General features: G+C 41.5%; 1 protein-coding gene and 1 long non-coding RNA gene across 3 annotated transcripts in view; one reads left to right on the top strand and one right to left on the bottom strand.

Annotated features, from left to right (window-relative positions):
- Nucleotides 1-5,296, bottom strand: part of LOC106868193 (uncharacterized) — a 363,847-nt gene that overhangs the window by 78,484 nt on the left and 280,067 nt on the right. The gene's annotated exons all lie outside the window — the stretch shown is intronic.
- The window catches only part of LOC128247883 (uncharacterized), a 143,560-nt gene that overhangs the window by 74,475 nt on the left and 63,789 nt on the right, over nt 1-5,296 (top strand). The window lies entirely within an intron of this gene.

Genomic DNA, 5,296 nt, shown 5'->3' on the forward strand with positions numbered 1-5,296 from the left:
GAGAGAGAGAGAGAGAGAGAGAGAGAGAGAGAGAGAGAGAGAGAGAGAGAGCATGGAATAAGTTGAATCACACATTTAAATGTACGCCTCTTCAATGAATTGGCAAAACATACAATTTGGAAAATGTTTTGGAAGGGGGAATAAGAATTATCAAGATGTTAACCTAGTATAATTTGGATAACTTCTTAACAAGAATTTCTCAATTAATTTAACCATTTAAACAAACTTAAGCTTTTATAAACATTTCTCATCTAAAATATTTCTATCAAAAAGCCAGAAAAAAGTATTAAAACATTACTACAGCAGTAATAGTGGTATATTTTAGAGAGCAAGGAACCTTATGTAATTAAACTATTTACATTTGCTGAAATTTAATGTTTTAAATTATCAAAATTTCAAGTTCAAAATATATATTAAATTGAAATTATTAAAGATAAAACTAACATTTCAATTATTAAAAAAATCTGGTAAAATAATTCTTTTAATTATCAGAAATCATGACGAGACTTCTGAAGTCAAATAACTGAGTAAGTACTGTAACACCTTCGTTTGTTGTAAGTCAGTTTTACATACACAAAAACTAATAAATAAGTAAACTTGATTTTTGAAGCAATAATAATTCTAAACTTTGATAGAGAAGTCAGTGTCAAGAAGGCAACATAATTATAGATTACTATAGATTTGATTGCAACAATTATACTGCTGTTGCCCTGTTGTTTGTGAACCTGATGGTTTAAGATCATGAACAGTTTAAAACAAGTACTTTACATCTTTAATGCAAAAACAAGTGGGATGTATGGGTAAATAAAGAACCATGTGATTGTAACTACCACAAGGTTTAATGCTTGTATACAAGTTTATAGCAATAATCTTCATTGGATGTGAAGCAGTTAGGTATGCTTCAGTCACTAACAAGTTCTAGTATCTCTTTGTATGCTGGCATGAAACCATTGGTTACCCTACCCCCATACACGTAAGATGAGGTGTTGAAAAGTTCCTGGCTTTCAGTAAAAGAAAATACTGGATGATCAATTAATACTTGAAGCATTTGATGAAAAAGAGGAAGATATAGTGGCGTATAACATCGAGGACAACTGGAGGTTCCTATGGGACAACTTGCTGAAGGCTACTGACCAAATTTGTGACTGGTGCAAAGTCCCTTCTCAACCTAAGATGACATGGTGATGGAACTGTGTAGTTGACAAGGCCATTTGAGAAAAGAAACAGGTCTGGAAGGACTGGAAGTGTGGTGGTAGCCGGGAACTGTATCAGATAGCCTGAAGGGAGGCTAAGGGACAGGTATATTTAGCAAGGGGGAGAGCAGAAAGGAAGAAGTTTACCAATGTTCTGTGATGTGAGAACCAGAGACTTAAAGTGTTTTGGATTGCAAAACTGTGTGTGAGAGAGAATCATGATGTCATAGGAGAGAAATGTGTCTCCATGGATGATGGTTCACTTGCATTTAATATTTCTGCAAAGGAAGAGACTTGGAAATGCCATTATGAATGATTGCTAAATGTGGAGAACGAATGGGAGAAGGAGAGTTTGCCAAATGTAGACCAAGCTGAGAGATCAGCTATCTGAATCAACAGTGGCTTGGTAGATAAAGCAATTAAGGAAATGATGACAGGGATAGCCCCTGGCCCACCAGGAATCACCATTGAGATACTTAAAATATCTGGTGGAGTAGGATATGGCCTTGTCCCCCCCCCCCCATATAGTTAATCAGGTTGTCTGTGAGAGAGTCACTCCCAAAGATTGGTGTGATGGCATTATAGTTAACTGCTGTAAAGGCAAAGGTGATGCCTTAGACAAAAATAATTAGAGGCATTAAATTGCTGGACCAGGAGATGAAAGTCGCAGAAAGGGTCAGAGCTTAATTAATTAGGAAGTGAGTTAGCATAAATGAGATGCAGTTGGATTTGTGGCAGGTAGGAGCATGACTGATGCTACATTCCTGGTTAGGCAAATGCAGGAGAAGTATTTAGCCAAAATAAATCTCTGTACCTGGCTTTTGTCAATATGGAGAAAGCTTTTGACAGGGTACCCCACTCCCTTATCTGGCAGCCAATGCAGAAGTTAGGGATAGATGAGTGGTTAGTGAGAGTGGTACAAGCCATGTACAGAGATGCTACCTGTAAGGTGAAGGTTGGCAATGAGTGTAAATGGTTTTAAGGGGAAAACTGGGTATAAGAGGCATCAGATGTTGCATGTGAGAGAGAAGACTCAGTTGGTTTGGTCATGTGATGCATACGGATGAGGACAGCTGCATGAAGAAGTGTCAAGCTCTAATTGTGAAGGGTACCTGTGGAAGGGGTAGACCCAGGAAGATGTGTGGGACAAAATGGTGAGAAAGGATCTTCAGATGCTGGGCCTCACTGAGGAAATGACAAGGGACTGAGACTAGTGGTGATTTTGCTGTACTTGAGAAGGCATCTCAAGCTAAGTAAAATTCGCTATTACCCATACATATGGGTCCGTCCTTTCAGGTGCCAGTGCCACATAACAAACCCCTGTGCCAGTGCTGCATTGATGCACCCATGCTGGTGGCACATGAAAAGCATGCAGTACACACTTAAGTGGTTGGCATTAGGAAGGGCATCCAGCCGTAGAAATCATGCCACAACAAACAGTTGAGTCTGGACAACTCCCTTGCTAGCCAGTTCCATGTCAAACTGTCCAACCCATGCCAGCATAGAAAGCAGATGTTAAACGATGATGTTTATGATTTCCATTATGATAGCAGTCCTTCAGTTTTTCTAAGTCCTGTAAAAGAACTCAGAAGGTTGGGCTTCCAACCAGGCCTTTCGTCATACCCCTGATGCATGGAACTTTTCAGCACCACCTCATGTGTGTGTGTGTGTGTATGTAAGTTGTCTAAGAGTCCATAAGTCAGGAAAAATTGCACTCTTGTATCTGTCAATTGAGTTTGTCTGTCTGTCTGTCTATCTTTCTCCTCTCCCTCTCTCTCCCAGTGTGTGTGTGTGTGTGTGTGTGTGCATGTGTTTGTGTGCATATATGTATGTTTATATTTTTAGGGTACAAAAATTGGAGCCTTGATAAGTTTGACAATAAACCATTTGAACAGTTTATCTTTACGTGAATATCAGTATAAATAATAGCTTTTAATGCATTGGGTTAAATGTCTAAAATATTATAAGTTATTAATTACAATGATAATCACTTTAGAATATACCATTGAAAGGTGTCATGCAGACTGGCAAGTAAAAGCACTCATTACACTCTTGGAGTGGTTGGTGTTAGGAAGGGCATCCAGCCATAGAAAACAGTGCCAAATCAGACTGGAATCTGGTGCAACTTTCCAGCATACCAGCCTGGACACACTGTGCAACCCATGCCAACATGGACAACGGATGTTAAATGATGATGATGATGATATATATATGTTTTGGCCGGTCAGAGAGTGACCATTAGTTTTGCACCTATGAAGATCCTATATGAACTCTGCATAGGTGACCCATCAAACTCAAATGGCCAAAAGCACATAAGCTCTCTCTACAATTGGAGGGATGAAAACATCATGGTCAGTTAATTTTGTAAACAAAAGATTCCAGAGTGAAACTCTACTGACAAAACCCCAGGGAAGGTGAAGTTATCCCTCTTAAGGACTGGTATGTTTGTTTAATAGACACAACTTAAGAGCCTCTTTCGCATGCCCAATGTAACAAAAATATTAGTGAGCACCATTAACCCATAAGCAGACAGGATGCTCATGCAGGGTTAGCAATGAGTGCCCAGCGGGGAGTTGATGCCACTCCAAAGATGTGGTGTAAAAGTGTGAGGTAGTGACCAACACTGATGGCCACAGTGACACCGACAACAACAGTGCCAGCAGTTGCACCTGCCCCATGCCAAGCAGCAGCTGCAACAACAGCAATGATGCTGACAGTGGTAGCAACAGTAGCCTTGTTGGAACTGCAGCACTAGGATCACATCCAGCAACAGCACTAGAGCACAGACACGGAAATATGTCAGGTTGACAGGTGGTCCATTCGAGCATTGTCTGGGCAACTAGAGGTTCTCCCTTAGGATGCCAGGGAGATGCAACATCACATCCCTGGCCAACTGCATATGGTATTTACAAAAGGAGGATATGCCATACACAATTGAACTGCAGCTCCTAGAACAACTGGGGTCACATCTCAATGGAAGCAAACCTTGTAGTCTTTGCTTGGCTGAGAGGAAGAATCTTGAAAAACTCACTCAATTTGAGGATCTTTTAGACTCTGAAAAAGTGATGTTTAGTCAGTGCCCTCATCAAAGGAAAGTTCATGTTGGAAACATGGAATACACCATCTGCTAACTAGAAAAATGTTGCCAGCCTTGGGCATCTCTGGCAGGCCTGTTGTAGACATAACTCATATTGATTTAAGGGATAGGGCATTGGAGGAGGTGATCTTGTGTCAGATGACGAAAGTGTGGAAAAGGGGCAGAAACAGATGTCTTGCTGCAGAGAAGGTCCATGGTTATCCAGCCAGAGAGAGGGAGACAAAGAGGAAGAGAAAGAGAGAGAGAGAGAGAGAGAGAGAGAAGAAGAGAAAGAGAGCGAGTGTTAACAAGAATGAGGGCAGAAACAGGTGTGCTGCTGAAGAGGAGGGACAGGGGGGAGTTAACAAGAAAGAGGAATGTGGTGACTGGTGAGAATCTGGGTATGTAGAGGGGAGGGGACGGGGGAAGCAACCATACAGTGACCAGAGTAGCAAGGACTGGATTGGGGTGTGGGAGAGGAAGTGTGAGGAAGAGAAGAGAAACAGTTTGGGAAGGGGGGATGTAGTTTGGTTTGTTGGGGGGTAGGGTGTGTGAAAGTTTTATTGTTACGTGTGGGAGGGAAACAATGCTTCTAGAACTCAGGTTCGCTGACGTGGGTGGGTCTTTTCTAGAACCTTATATCACCAGACATCTTGGTCCAGAGTCATTTCCTCCATGTGTCCCTACATCCTGAGATCAGTCCTTACCACATCATCCCATGTCTTCCTGGGTTTCCCTCTTCCACAGGTGCCATCCACTTTCAGTGATCAGCACTTCTTTATACAGCTGTCTTCATTCATGTGCATCACATGTCCAAACCAAAGTAGTCTTCTCTCTTGCATGCTGCATTTGATTCCTCTTATGCCTGACTTTTCTCTCAACACATTTACGCTTTGTCGTTCCTGCACATTAATACTGCACATCAAGCAGAGCATACTGCCTCCATGTCCTCTGTGCATGTCCTCTGCATTCAGAGCCCATGTCTCTCTACCATGGAGTAGAGCCGTTCATACACAAGCATCATACA

Source organism: Octopus bimaculoides, chromosome 5 (genome assembly GCF_001194135.2).
Source record: "Octopus bimaculoides isolate UCB-OBI-ISO-001 chromosome 5, ASM119413v2, whole genome shotgun sequence".
Lineage (NCBI taxonomy): Eukaryota > Metazoa > Mollusca > Cephalopoda > Octopoda > Octopodidae > Octopus > Octopus bimaculoides.